This window comes from Triticum urartu, chromosome 2 (assembly GCF_003073215.2).
Source record: "Triticum urartu cultivar G1812 chromosome 2, Tu2.1, whole genome shotgun sequence".
Classification (NCBI taxonomy): Eukaryota; Viridiplantae; Streptophyta; class Magnoliopsida; order Poales; family Poaceae; genus Triticum; species Triticum urartu.
Genome location: NC_053023.1, coordinates 650083050 through 650098434, shown reverse-complemented (window position 1 = coordinate 650098434; position 15385 = coordinate 650083050).

Below are 15385 nucleotides of genomic sequence, written 5' to 3'. Positions count from 1 at the left end.
GTCGATGCGGGATTCCAGTCGGAGCAGGTTCAAAGCAGTTTCATCCTTCACGGGAGAGTTGATGGGGTCCAAGTTTGGTTCTATCCGCCCAGTCTCCTCCTCGAAGTCTCGGCAAAACTCTGCATGCACAATCCGAGGATAAGTCAATATTCATACAACAAATCGACGGGAATAAACCAGTCGGAACAGGATATATACCTTCAAACTTGATGAACAACTTCTTGGCGAGGCTCCTCAGATAGCTTTCCAGATCGTCCCTCCTGCAAGAAATGCCTTCAATCTTCTCGTTCAGGTTGACCTTGTCCTTCTTCAAGTGGGTTACCTCCTTGTTGGCTTCGTCCAGGGCAGATTTTATCTTGGCGTTCTCCTCCTCCAATTGGACGACTGAAGCCAGCTTCTGTTCAGCTAGAGCCGTTTGTTCATCATCCTTCTTCCGTGCAACAGCCAGATCTTGATCCTTCTTTGCCAGAGCCTGGTTCAGTTTTTCTGAAAAGAAATGATGCTTGGTTCAGGAAGAGCAGAATGAAATCTGGGTCTAAGGCAAACCAGTCGAGAAAACTTCCTTACCATTGGCATCATCCTTGGCCTTCTGCAGCTCTGACTTGGCTAGTTCCAGGTCAAGGTTGAGCTGAATTTGCTGCTTTTCCAAGTCGGCAAAGCGAGCTCCAAGGTCACAAGATTTCTGCAATCAGAGAGGATGGGTTATTTCACAGAGGTAAAAGGACAAAGACAGTAAATACTAAGATTATGGTCGACTGCCCGTAGTCCACCATAGTCTCGGGGACTACACCCAGTGGGTGCACTTAGCGTGCCCCCACTGGTTCAGTTAACACTTGACGAGACCCTTTTAGCGTGAGTGCCAAAAAAAAGAGAAAGACAGCAACAAACGAGCTCTTCAGACCATAGTCGACTGCCAGCAGTCGACCACGGTCTCGGGGACTACACCCAGTGGGTGCACTTAGCGTGCCCCCACTAGTTCAGTTTACACTCGACATGGCCAGACCAGACCGAGTGAAGAAATTAAAAATTCAAGACTACAGTCGACTGCCCGCAGTCCACCATAGTCTCGGGGACTACACCCAGTAGGTGCACTCAGCGTGCCCCCACTAATCCAAAAATTCAGTTCAAAGTATAGATTTGCTCAATGACAAGTCGAAACACCCAGTGGGTGTACAGATGCAAAGACCCTTGGAAAGAAAGTTTTCAGGTACCATATCCTAACATAGCAAGCCAAGAAAATCAGTCGACGTGCTGCTAACCTGGACATTGCTTTGGAGAGCCGAGCTGGCATCATAGGCGGCCTGACTGGCATACTGCACCATCTTCATTTTTTCCATCATAATACCTGCTTGGCGTGTGGCTTCCTTGGCAGCATTCACTTCGTCCTCTGGGACGTGATGGGTGGCAAAAACTGAAGGTGGGTCGGCAGGGGCTTGAGTAGTTGACGAAGAAGGCAGGGTACTCGACAGAGGTACGGCAAAGGTAACAGAAGCCCGATTGGCATCGCCAGCGTCCTGAACGACTGGTTCTGCTATCGGCGTCGACTGTGGCACTTTGTCTGCAGGAGTTTTCCTACTTTTCCTCGTCAAAGGCCTCTCGGGCTCTTCATCGTCATCATCGGGGAGGTCAATAATGTTGGGAGCTGTTCAAAGAACAGTCGCCAAAATTACATCACCCAATGGTACATATCACAGTTGAGTCGACCAAATAAAGACAGAACGACAGAAATCGTACCCAGATTGGAGGTGACTGCATCCTCCATTGCCCCATCCTCATCCCTGTAAGCTGAAGTCCCGGAAGTAGCAGCACTGCTAGTTCCAAAGTTCATCTGGTCAAATCAAGGAAAAATAAACAGCACAGAGCGTCGAGTGAATACAAAGGAAGACACTCACGCAGATGCGATGGGGATGTCAATCTTAATCTTCGGCAACGCCTTGCGAGGTTTCTGCACTACAACCTTGGGTTGCTTTGAAGCTTATTCAGTCGGGGTTGATGAAGACGTCCGAGGGCGCTTTGAAGATTGGCCAGTCTGAGCAATCGCCTTTTCACGAGCGCTCGACCGGTCTTGGTCGACCTTGGATCGCCTCTCCCTGCGAGGGGGTGACTCGACTTCTTCTTCGCCACTTGAGTCGTCGCTTTCCTTGTTTTCCTCTCCGTCAGAATGCCAGTCGCCACTGTCGCCGCCACTTGCCTCCCCCTCTGGGTCTTGCTCTTGCTCTCCGTTGGGCATTGAGTACATTTCGATAAGGGCCTGGAAGGAAACAAGCAGAACAACAGTCAGTCGACGAAGCATAAACAACTGCACGATTAAATTTAAAATTACAGTCGGAAGCTCAGAATTGGACCTTGTCTGGTACGTGGGACTGGTCGAGTGGAGGAATTCTCCTGGCTCCCCTGGGGTTATCTTTGTTTCTCGTGATGCTTGTCAGCCACCCCTCCAATGTGTCATCCTCGACCTCCTTCGGGTGGATCCGAGTGGTGTCCTCCGTGCCCGAATACATCCACATTGGATGGTCTCAAGCTTGAAGTGGTTGGATACATCGCCTGAGGAAGACCTCCAACAGATCCATACCAGTCACCTCGTCGCGGATAAGCTGAACTACCCGTTCGACCAGCACCTTAACCTGCGCCTTCTCCTCCGGGATCACCTTCAAAGAGGAGGGCTTCCTCACTCGGTCCATGGAAAAAGGAGGAAGTCCAGTCGACTGCCCTGGCGTCGGCTGGTCCTTACAGTAGAACCAGGTCGACTGCCATCCACGGACCGAGTCGGGAAGAACCATGGCCGGAAAGGAACTTTTACCTCTCATCTGAATCCCGAAACCCCCACACATCTGGATCACTTGAGTTCTCTCCTCACTCGGATTAGCCTTTTTCACCGTCTGGGAGCAACAGGTGAAAATGTGCTTGAAAAGACCCAATGAGGTCGACAACCCAAGAAATTCTCGCACAAAGACACGAAAGCAGCAAGATACACGATTGTGTTGGGAGTGAAGTGGTGGAGTTGCGCCCCAAAGAAATTCAAAAATCCCCGGAAGAAAGGGCGGGGAGGCAAGGAAAACCCACGGTCGACGTGGGTGGCGAGGAGAACGCGCTCACCCTCCCGAAGTCGTGGCTCAGTCTCCTCCCCCGGAAGTCGCGCCGATCCGTGAGGAATCAGCCCTCCGTCAGCCAAGTCATCGATGCCCTCCTGACGAATCACCGAGCGGATCCAGTCGCCCTGGATCCAGCCCCGCGGCAGGTCAGCCCTCAAGGAAGATCCGCCCTGACTGGACTTCTTCGCCTTCGCCTTCGTCATCACCTTCTTCGCCCGCTCCAGAGCCACCGTCTTCTCTTTCCCCATCGTCGCCGTGAGATGCGTACGAAGCGGCGGCACTGGGGCGAGAGCGAGCGCGGCGGAGAAGTTTGAGGAGGAGAGGAGGGAATGAGAACGCACTGTTCAAAAACCCCGGCCCGGTACCTTATATGAGGACACTTCCGAGTGACTGACTTGTAGGCCCGGACGATCCTGTCAAATCCCACGACAGTCGCGCACGCGATACGTGGCGAAAAAGATGGCGCGGGGATCGAGGCGGCTCTGCCTTATCCCATCAGATTACTGCGGCCTCCTCTGCCCCGCGCGCTTCTCAAAATTTGAATCCCGCGAAATCCGCGAGCAGTAGAACAACTTGTCAGACCGAAGATCTCCTCCACTCCGTCACTCGGAGCTCTTCAAAGTAAAGAATCTCACTCGATGAAAACTAAGAATGGATCAAGGCGACTAAAAAAGAAGTTGGTGTCGTCACCTAGGTTCATTGATCCAGAACAAGATATACTCATAGCACGAAAAATGGGTCGGAAGTGTTCTCAACTCCTTCCCCACTCAAACCTCGATCCATTCGGGGGCTAATGATGGAGCTATGTACCTAGGGTAGGGTCATGGACCTGTCCAAGATACCCTTCCCAAGGACATCCCTAAAAGAATCAGAAACATCTGAAGAAGAATCATCATCCACTCGACCATGAAGCAATGTTCCACTCAACTGACTCGAAGACACTCGACCATGAAGCCAACCATTCGACCACCAGGAGATCTAAAGTCACTCCGCACGCTAACGGTCGGTCATTAAGTAGCTTTTATAGTCATCATGGCACTTTATTTGTGGCGTTACCATTAACGCCTGACCTTAATGTACCTTAAACCCTGCATAACTGAGGCCGGAGGGGTCTGGCGAACTCTATATAAGCCACCCCCTCCTCAGTGTAAAGGGTTCGCACCCTTGTAATTCATACACGCATAATCCAGTTGACTGCCTCCGGGCTCCGAGACATGGGGCTGTTACTTCCTCCGAGAAGGGCCTGAACTCGTAAAACTCACGCGTATACAACTACTCCATAGCTAGGATCTTGCCTCTCCATTCATACCCCCCTACACTACTGTCAGACATAGAACCACGACACTCTCCTCTCTCTTTTCCCTAAATCCCAATAAGGCCCATATACTCCCCGGCGAATTCCCGTAATTCTCCGGTACTCCGAAAAATACCCGAATCACTCGGAACCTTTCCGATGTCCGAATATAGTCGTCCAATATATCGATCTTTACTTCTCAGCCATTTCGAGACTCCTCGTCATGTCCCCGATCTCATCCGGAACACCGAACTACCTTCGGTACATCAAAACATATAAACTCATAATATAACTATCATCGAAATGTTAAGCGTGCGGACCCTACGGGTTCGAGAACTATGTATACATGACCGAGACACGTCTCCGCTCAATAACCAATAGCGGAACCTGGATGCTCATATTGGCTCCCACATATTCTACGAAGATCTTTATCGGTCAGACTGCATAACAACATACGTTGCTCCCTTTGTCATCGGTATGTTGCTTGCCCGAGATTCGATCATCGGTATCTCAATACCTAGTTCAATCTCGTTACCGGCAAGTCTCTTTACTCATTCCGTAATACATCATCCCGCAACTAACTCATTAGTTGCAATGCTTGCAAGGCTTAGGTGATGTGCATTACCGAGAGGGCCCAGAGATACCTCTCCGATAATCGGAGTGACAAATCCTAATCTCGAAATACGCCAACCCAACAAGTACCTTCGGAGACACCTGTAGAGCACCTTTATAATCACCCAGTTACGTTGTGACGTTTGGTAGCACAAAAAGTGTTCCTCAGGTAAACGGGAGTTGCATAATCTCATAGTCATAGGAACATGTATAAGTCATGAAGAAAGCAATAGCAACATACTAAACAATCATGTGCTAAGCTAACGGAATGGGTCAAGTGAATCACATCATTCTTCTAATGATGTGATCCCGTTAATCAAATGACAACTCATGTCTATGGTTAGGAAACATAACCATCTTCGATTAACGAGCTAGTCAAGTAGAGGCATACTAGTGACACTGTGTTCGTCTATGTATTCACACATGTATTATGTTTCCGGTTAATACAATTCTAGCATGAATAATAAACATTTATCATGGTATAAGGAAATAAATAATAACTTTATTATTGCCTCTAGGGCATATTTCCTTCAGTCTCCCACTTGCACTAGAGTCAATAATCTAGTTCACATCGACATGTGATTTAACATCAATAGTTCACATCTTTATGTGGTTAACACCCATAGTTCACATCGACATGTGACCAACACCCAAAGGGTTTACTAGAGTCAGTAATCTAGTTCACATCGCTATGTGATTAACACCCAAAGAGTACTAAGGTGTGATTGTGAGATAATTTTAGTCAACGGGTCTGTCACATTCAGATCCGTAAGTATTTTGCAAATTTCTATGTCTACAATGCTCTGCAAGGAGCTACTCTAGCTAATTGCTCCCACTTTCAATATGTATCTAGACCGAGACTTAGAGTCATCTAGATTAGTGTCAAAACTTGCATTGACGTAACCCTTTACGATGAACCTTTTGTCACTTCCATAATCGTGAAACATATCCTTATTCCACTAAGGATAATTTTGACCGCTGTCTAGTGATCTACTCCTAGATCACTATTGTACTCCCTTGCCAAACTCAGTGGTAGGGTATACAATAGATCTGGTACATAGCATGGCATACTTTGTAGAACCTATGGCTGGGGCATAGGGAATGACTTTCATTCTCTTTCTATCTTTTGCCGTGGTCGGGCTTTTGAGTCTTACTCAATTTCACACCTTGTAACACAGGCAAGAACTCTTTCTTTGACTGTTCCATTTTGAACTACTTCAAAATCTTGTCAAGGTATGCACTCATTGAAAAAACTTATCAAGCGTCTTGATCTATCTCTATAGATCTTGATGCTCAATATGTAAGCAGCTTCACCGAGGTATTTCTTTGAAAAACTCCTTTCAAACACTCCTTTATGCTTTGCAGAATAATTCTACATTATTTCCGATCAACAATATGTCACTCACATATACTTATCAGAAAGGTTGTAGTGCTCCCACTCACTTTCTTGTAAATACAGGCTTCACCGCAAGTCTGTATAAAACTATATGCTTTGATCAACTCATCAAAGCATATATTCCAACTCCGAGATGCTTGCACCAGTCCATAGATGGATCGCTGGAGCTTGCACATTTTGTTAACACCTTTAGGATCGACAAAACCTTCTGGTTGCATCATATACAACTCTTCTTTAATAAATCCATTAAGGAATGCAGTTTTGTTTATCCATTTACCAGATTTCATAAAATGCGGCAATTGCTAACATGATTCAGACAGACTTAAGCATAGATACGAGTGAGAAACTCTCATCGTAGTCAACACCTTGAACTTGTCAAAAACCTTTTGCAACAATTCTAGCTTTGTAGATAGTAACACTACTATCAGCACCCGTCTTCCTCTTGAAGATCCATTTAATCTCAATGGCTCGCCGATCATTTGGGAAAGTCAATCAAAGTCCATACTTTGTTCTCATACATGGATCCCATCTCAGATTTCATGGCCTCAAACCATTTCGCGGAATCTGGGCTCATCATCGCTTCCTCATAGTTCGTAGGTTCGTCATGGTCAAGTAACATGACCTCCAGAATAGGATTACCGTACCACTCTGGTGCGGATCTCACTCTGGTTGACCTACGAGGTTCGGTAGTAACTTGATCTGAAGTTACATGATCATCATCATTAGCTTCCTCACTAACTGGTGTAGGAGTCACATGAACAGATTTCTGTGATGAACTACTTTCCAATAAGGGAGCAGGTACAGTTACCTCATCAAGTTCTACTTTCCTCCCACTCACTTCTTTCGAGAGAAACTCCTTCTCTAGAAAGGACCCATTCTTAGCAACGAATGTCTTGCCTTTCGGATCTGTGATAGAAGGTGTACCCAACTGTCTCCTTTGGGTATCCTATGAAGACACATTTCTCCGATTTGGGTTTGAGCTTATCAGGATGAAATTTTTTCACATAAGCATCGTAGCCCCAAACTTTAAGAAACGACAACTTTGGTTTCTTGCCAAACCACAGTTCATAAGGCATCGTCTCAACGGATTTTGATGGTGCCCTATTTAACATGAATGCAGCTGTCTCTAATGCATAACCCCAAAACGATAGTGGTAGATCGGTAAGAAACATCATAGATCGCACCATATCTAATAAAGTACGGTTACGATGTTCGGACACCCCATTATACTATGGTGTTCCAGGTGGCATGCGTAGTGAAACTATTTCACGTTGTTTTAACTCAAGACCAAACTCGTAACTCAAATATTTTACCTCTGCGATCATATCGTAGAAACTTTTATTTTCTTGTTACGATGATTTTCTACTTCACTCTGAAATTCTTTTGAACTTTTCAAACGTTTTAGACTCATGTTTTATCAAGTAGATATATCCATATATGCTGAAATCATCTGTGAAGGTCAGAAAATAACGATACTTGCCACGAGCCTTAACACTCATCGGATCGCATACATCAGTATGTATTATTTCCAATAAGTCAGTTGCTCGCTCCATTGTTCCGGAGAACGGAGTCTTTAGTCATCTTGCCCATAAGGCATGGTTCGCAAGCATCAAGTGATTCATAATCAAGTGATTCCAAAAGCCCATCAGCATGGAGTTTCTTCATGCGCTTTACACCAATATGACCTAAACGGCAGTGCCACAAATAAGTTGCACTATCATTATTAACTTTGCATCTTTTGGCTTCAATATTATGAAAATGTGCATCACCACGATCGAGATCCAACAAACCATTTTCATTGGGTGTATGACCATAGAAGGTTTTATTCATGTAAACAGAACAACAATTATTCTCTAACTTAAATGAATAACCGTATTGCAATAAAAATGATAAAATCATATTCATGCTCAATGCAAACACCAAATAACACTTATTTAGGTTCAACACTAATCCCGAAAGTATAGGGAGTGTGCGATGATGATCATATCAATCTTGGAACTATTTCCAACACACATCGTCACTTCACCCTTAACTAGTTTCTGTTCATTCTGCAACTCCCGTTTCGAGTTACTACTCTTAGCAACTGAACCAGTATCAAATACCGAGGGGTTGCTATGAACACTAGTAAAATACACATCAATAATCTAATTATCAAATATACCTTTGTTCACTTTTCCATCCTTCTTATCCGCCAAATACTTGGGGTAGTTCCGCTTCTAGTGACAAGTTCCATTGCAGCAGAAGCACTTAGTCTCAGGCTTAGGTCCAGACTTGGGCTTCTTCACTTGAGCAGCAACTTGCTTGCCGTTCTTCTTGAAGTTCACCTTCTTCCCTTTGCCCCTTTTCTTGAAACTAGTGTTCTTGTCAACCATCAACACTTGATGTTTTTATTGATTTCTACCTTCGCCGATTTTAGCATTGCGAAGAGCTTGGGAATTGTTTTCGTCATCCCTTGCATACTATAGTTCATCACGAAGTTCTACTAACTTGGTGATGGTGACTAGAGAATTCTGTCAATCACTATCTTATCTGGAAGATCAACTCCCACTTGATTCAAGCGATTTTAGTACCCAGACAATCTGAGCACATGCTCACTGCTTGAGCTATTCTCCTCCATCTTTTAGCTATAGAACTTGTTGGAGACTTCATATCTCTCAACTCGGTTATTTGCTTGAAATATTAACTTCAACTCCTGGAACATCTCATATGCTCCATGACGTTCAAAACATCGTTGAAGTCCCGGTTCTAAGCCGTAAAGCATGGTGCACTAAACTATCAAGTAGTCATCATATTGAGCTAGCCAAACGTTCATAACGTCTGCATCTGCTCCTGCAATAGGTCTGTCACCTAGTGGTGCATCAAGGACATAATTCTTCTGTGCAGCAATGAGGATAAACCTCAGATCACGGACCAAATCCGCATCATTGCTACTAACATCTTTCAACATAATTTTTCTCTAGGAACATATCAAAATAAACGGGGAGCAATATCGCGAGCTATTGATCTACAACATAGATATGCTAATACTACCAGGACTAAGTTCATGATAAATTTAAGTTCAGTTAATCATATTACTTAAGAACTCCCACTTAGATAGACATCCCTCTAATCCTCTAAGTGATCACGTGATCCAAATCAACTAAACCATAACCGATCATCACGTGAAATGGAGTAGCTTTCAATGGTGAACATCATTATGTTGATCATATCTACTATGTGATTCACACTCGACCTTTTGGTCTCAGTGTTCCGAGGCCATATCTGCATATGCTAGGCTCGTCAAGTTTAACCCGAGTATTCTGCGTGTGCAAAACTGGCTTGCACCCATTGTAGATGGACGTAGAGCTTATCACACCCGATCATCATGTGGTTTCTGGGCACGACGAACTTTGGCAACGGTGCATACTCAGGGAGAACACTTTTTATCTTGAAATTTAGTGAGAGATCATCTTATAATGCTACCGTCAATGAAAGCAAGATAAGATGCATAAAAGATAAACATCGCATGCAATCAATATAAGTGATATGATATGGCCATCATCATCTTGTGCTTGTGATCTCCATCTCTGAAGCACCGTCATGATCACCATCGTCACCGGCGCGACACCTTGATCTCCATCGTAGCATCGTTGTCGTCTCGCCAATCTTATGCTTCTATGACTATCACTACCGCTTAGTGATAAAGTAAAGCATTATAGGGCGATTGCATTGCATACAATAAAGCGACAACCATATGGCTCCTGCCAGTTGCCGATAAATTGGTTACAAAACATGATCATCTCATACAATAAAATTTAGCATCATGTCTTGACCATATCACATCACAACATGCCCTGCAAAAACAAGTTAGACGTCCTCTACTTTGTTGTTGCAAATTTTACGTGGCTGCTACGGGCTTAGCAAGAACCGTTCTTACCTACGCATCAAAACCACAACGATAGTTTGTCAAGTTGGTGCTGTTTTAACCTTCGCAAGGACCGGGTGTAGCCACACTCGGTTCAACTAAAGTTGGAGAAACTGACACCCGCTAGCCACCTGTGTGCAAAGCACGTCGGTAGAACCAGTCTCGCGTAAGCGTACGCGTAATGTCGGTCCGGGCCGCTTCATCCAACAATACCTCCGAACCAAAGTATGACATGCTAGTAAGCAGTATGACTTATATCGCCCACAACTCACTTGTGTTCTACTCGTGCATATGACATCTACGCATAAAACCAGGCTCGGATGCCACTGTTGGGGAACGTAGTAATTTCAAAAAAATTCCTACGCACACGCAAGATCATGGTGATGCATAGCAACGAGAGGGGAGAGTGTTGTCCACGTACCCTCATAGGCCGAAAGCGGAAGCGTTAGCACAACGCGGTTGATGTAGTCGTACGTCTTCACGATCCGACCGATCAAGTACCGAACGCACGACACCTCCGAGTTCAGCACACGTTCAGCCCGATGACGTCCCTCGAACTCCGATCCAGCCGAGTGTTGAGGGAGAGTTTCGTCAGCACGATGGCATGGTGACAATGATGATTTTCTACTGATGCAGGGCTTCGCCTAAGCACCGCTACGATATTATCGAGGTGGACTATGGTGGAGGAGGCACCGCACACGGCTAAAAGATCAACAGATCAATTGTTGTGTCTCCAAGGGGTGCCCCCCTCCCCGTATATAAAGGAGTGGAGGGGGAGGGCCGGCCCTCTCTATGGCGCGCCCTAGGAGGAACCCTACTCCCACCGGGAATAGGATTCCCCCCCTTCCAAGTAGTAGGAGTAGGAGTCAAGGAAAGGGGAGAGAAGAGAAGGAAGGAGGGGGTGCAGCCCCTCCCCCTAGTCCAATTCGGACTAGGCCTTGGGGGGCGCCCAACCTCTCCTCTCTCTTTCCCCTAAAGCCCAATAAGGCCCATATACTCTCCGGCGAATACCCGTAATTCTCCGGTACTCCGAAAAATACCCGAATCACTCAGAACCTTTCCGATGTCCGAATATAGTCGTCCAAGATATTGATCTTTACGTCTCGACCATTTCGAGACTCCTTGTCATGTCCCCGATCTCATCCGGAACTCCGAACTACCTTTGGTACATCAAAACATATAAACTCATAATATAACTATCATCGAAATGTTAAGCGTGCGGACCCTACGGGTTCGAGAACTATGTAAACATGACCGAGACACGTCTCTGGTCAATAACCAATAGCGGAATCTGGATGCTCATATTGGCTCCCACATATTCTACGAAGATCTTTATCGGTCAAACCGCATAACAACATACGTTGTTCCCTTTGTCATCGGTATGTTACTTGCCCGAGATTCGATCGTCGGTATCTCAATACCTAGTTCAATCTCGTTACCGGCAAGTCTCTTTACTCATTCCGTAATACATCATCCCGCAACTAACTCATTAGTTGCGATGCTTGCAAGGCTTAGGTGACGTGCATTACCGAGAGGGCCCAGAGATACCTCTCCGACAATCGGAGTGACAAATCCTAATCTCGAAATACGCCAACCCAACAAGTACCTTCAGAGGCACCTGTAGAGCACCTTTATAATCACCCAGTTACGTTGTGACGTTTGGTAGCACACAAAGTGTTCCTCGGGTAAACGGGAGTTGCATAATCTCATAGACATAGGAACATGTATAAGTCATGAAGAAAGCAATAGCAACATACTAAACGAACGTGTGCTAAGCTAACGGAATGGGTCAAGTCAATCACATCATTCTCCTAATGATGTGATCCCGTTAATCAAATGACAACTCATGTCTATGGTTAGGAAACATAACCATCTTTGATTAACGAGCTAGTCAAGTAGAGGCATACTAGTGACACTCTGTTTGTCTATGTATTCACACATGTATTATGTTTCAGGTTAATACAATTCTAGCATGAATAATAAACATTTATCATGATATAAGGAAATAAATAATAACTTTATTATTGCCTCTAGGGCATATTTCCTTCAAGTTCCGCTTCCAGTGACCAGTCCCTTTGCAGTAGAAGCACTCAGTCTTAGGCTTAGGTCCAGATTTGGGCTTCTTCACTTGAGCAACAACTTGCTTGCCATTCTTTTTGAAGTTCGCCTTCTTCCCTTTACCCTTTTTCTTGAATCTGGTGGTCTTGTTGACCATCAACACTTGATGCTCCTTCTTGATTTCTACCTCCGCAGCCTTTAGCATTGCGAAGAGCTCGGGAATTGTCTTATCATCCCTTGCATGTTATAGTTCATCACGAAGCTCTTGTAGCTTGGTGGCAGTGATTGAAGAATTCTTTCAATGACACTATCATCAGGAAGATTAACTCCCAGTTGAATCAAGTGATTGTTATACCAGACATTTTGAGTATATGCTCACGGATAGAACTATTCTCCTCCATCTTGCAGCTGTAGAACTTATTGGAGACTTCATATCTCTCAAGCCGAGCATTTGCTTGAAATATTAAATTCAACTCCTAGAACATCTCATATGCTCCATGACGTTCAAAATGTCGTTGAAGTCCCGGTTCTAAGCCGTAAAGCATGGCACACTGAACTATCGAGTAGTCATCAGCTTTGCTCTGCCAGACGTTCATAACATCTGGCATTGCTGCTGTTGCGGGTTTGGCACCTAGCGGTGCTTTTAGGACGTAATTCTTCTGTGCATCAATGAGGATAATCCTCAAGTTGCGGACCCGGTTCATGTAGTTGCTACCATCATCTTTCAACTTAGCTTTCTCTAGGAACACATTAAAATTCAACGGATTAACAGCACGAGCCATCTATCTACAACAACATAGACATGCAAATACTATCAGGTACTAAGTTCATGATAAATTAAAGTTCAATTAATCATATTACTAAAGAACTCCCACTTAGATAGACATCTCTCTAATCATCTAAGTGATCACGTGATCCAAATCAACTAAACCATGTCCGAACATCACATGAGATGGAGTAGTTTCAATGGTGAATATCACTATGTTGATCATATCTACTATATGATTTACGCTCGACCTTTCGGTCTCAGTGTTCTGAGGCCATATCGGCATATGCTAGGCTCGTAAAGTTTAACCCGAGTATTCTGCATGTGCAAAACTGGCTTGCACCCGTTGTATGTGAACGTAGAGCTTATCACACCCAATCATCACGTGGTGTCTCGGCACGAGGAACTTTCGCAACGGTGCATACTCAGGGAGAACACTTGTACCTTGAAATTTAGTGAGAGATCATCTTATAATAATGCTACCGCCAAACTAAGCAAAATAAGATGCATAAAGGATAAACATCACATGCAATCAATATAAGTGATATGATATGGCCATCATCATCTTGTGCCTTTTATCTCCATCTCCAAGGCACCGTCATGATCACCATCATCACCGGCGCGACACCTTTATCTCCATCGTAGCATCGTTGTCGTCTCGCCAACTATTGCTTCTACGACTATCGCTACCGCTTAGTGATAAAGTAAAGCATTACAGCACGATTGCATTTCATACAATAAAGCGACAACCATATGGCTCCTGCCAGTTGCCGATAACTTCGTTACAAAACATGATCATCTCATACAATAAAATTTAGCATCATGTCTTGACCATATCACATCACAACATGCCCTGCAAAAACAAGTTAGACGTCCTCTACTTTGTTGTTGCAAGTTTTACGTGGCAGCTACGGGCTGAGCAAGAACCGTTCTTAACTACACATCAAAACCACAACGATTTTTCGTCAAGTATGTGCTATTTTAACCTTCAACAAGGACCAGGCGTAGCCACACTCGATTCAACTAAAGTTGGAGAAACTGACACCCGCCAGCCACCTGTGTGCGAAGCACGTCAGTAGAACCAGTCTCGCGTAAGCGTACGCGTAATGTCGGTTCGGGCCACTTCATCCAACAATACCGCCGAATCAAAGTATGACATGCTGGTAAGCAGTATGACTATTATCGCCCACAACTCACTTGTGTTCTACTCGTGCATATAACATCTATGCATAAACCTGGCTCGGATGCCACTGTTGGGGAACGTAGTAATTTCAAAAAAAATCCTACGCACATGCAAGATCATGGTGATGCATAGCAATGAGAGGGGAGAGTGTTGTCCACGTACCCTCGTAGACCGTAAGCGGAAGCGTTATGACAACGCGGTTGATGTAGTCGTACGTCTTCATGATCAACCGATCCTAGTACCGAACGTACGACACCTCCGCGATCTGCACACGTTCGGCTCGGTGACGTCCCACGAACTCACGATCCAGCAGAGTGTCGAGGGAGAGCTTCGTCAGCACGACGGCATGATGACGGTGATGATGAAGTTACCGGCGTAGGGCTTCGCCTAAGCACTATGACGATATGACTGAGGTGGATTATGGTGGAGGGGGGCACCGCACACGGCTAAGAGATCAATGATCAACTTATGTGTCTATGGGGTGCCCCCTTCCCCCGTATATAAAGGAGTGGAGGAGGGGGAGGGCCGGCCCTCTCTATGGCGCACCCTAGGGGAGTCCTACTCCCACCGGGAGTAGGATTCCCCCCTTCCAAGTAGGAGAGGAAGGAAGGAGGAGAGAGGGAAGAAGGAAAGGGGGGCCGGCCCCCCTCCCAATTCGGATTGGGCTTTCGGGGGCGCCCCCTCCTAGGCCGCCTGCTCCTCTCTCCCACTAAGGCCCAATAAGGCCTATACACTCCCGGGGGGGGGTCCGGTAACCTCCCGGTACTCCGGTAAATGCCCGAACTCATCCGGAACCATTCCGATGTCCAAACATAGGCTTCCAATATATCGATTTTTAATTCTCAACCATTTCGAGACTCCTCGTCATGTCCGTGATCATATCTGGGACTCTGAACTACCTTCGGTACATCAAAACACATAAACTCATAATACCGGTCGTCACCAAACGTTAAGCGTGCGGACCCTACGGGTTCGAGAACTATGTAGACATGACTGAGACTCATCTCCGGTCAATAACCAAAAGCGGAACCTGGATGCTCATATTGGTTCCCACATATTCTACGAAGATCTTTATCGGTC